Source organism: Arachis duranensis, unplaced genomic scaffold (genome assembly GCF_000817695.3).
Source record: "Arachis duranensis cultivar V14167 unplaced genomic scaffold, aradu.V14167.gnm2.J7QH unplaced_Scaffold_40953, whole genome shotgun sequence".
In the NCBI taxonomy this organism is placed as follows: Eukaryota; Viridiplantae; Streptophyta; class Magnoliopsida; order Fabales; family Fabaceae; genus Arachis; species Arachis duranensis.
Genome location: NW_026264921.1, coordinates 59750 through 60472, shown reverse-complemented (window position 1 = coordinate 60472; position 723 = coordinate 59750). Strand labels below are relative to the sequence as shown.

Genomic DNA, 723 nt, shown 5'->3' with positions numbered 1-723 from the left:
GCTAGAACATGGTTGGACTCTCAACCTAAAGAAAGCCTGGACTCTTGGGAAAAGCTAGTCAATGCCTTCTTGGCAAAGTTCTTTCCACCTCAAAAATTGAGTAAGCTTAGAGTGGAGGTTCAAACCTTCAGACAGAAGGAAGGAGAATCCTTCTATGAAGCTTGGGAAAGATACAAACAATTAATCAGAAAGTGTCCCTCTGACATGCTTTCTGAATGGAGCATCATAGGTATTTTCTATGATGGTCTCTCTGAACTATCCAAAATGTCTTTGGATAGCTCTGCTGGAGGATCTCTTCAACTGAAGAAGACGCCTACAGAAGCTCAAGAACTAATTGAAATGGTTGCAAATAACCAATTCATGTACACTTCTGAAAGGAATCCTGTGAACAATGGGACTAGTTAGAAGAAAGGAGTTCTTGAGATTGACACTCTGAATGCCATATTGGCTCAGAACAAAATATTGACTCAACAAGTCAATATGATTTCTCAAAATCTGTCTGAAATGCAAAATGCACCATGCAGTACTAAGGAGGCTTCATCTGAGGAAGAAGCTTATGATCCTGAGAACCCTTCAATAGAAGAGGTGAATTACACGGGAGAACCCTATGGAAACACCTATAATCCTTCATGGAGAAATCATCCAAATTTCTCATGGAAGGATCAACAGAGTCCTCAACAAAGTTTCAACAATAATAATGGTGGAAGAAACAGGTTTAGCAAT

At 39.6% G+C, this 723-nt stretch overlaps 1 non-coding gene across 1 annotated transcript; it reads right to left on the bottom strand.

The window, feature by feature from the left end:
• Positions 1–102: 102 nt before the first annotated feature.
• LOC127744493 (small nucleolar RNA R71) lies at positions 103–210 on the bottom strand. The gene has a single exon (XR_008005468.1). It is a non-coding gene; the product is annotated as a small nucleolar RNA R71 (small nucleolar RNA).
• Between the last annotated feature and the right edge of the window lie 513 nt (positions 211–723).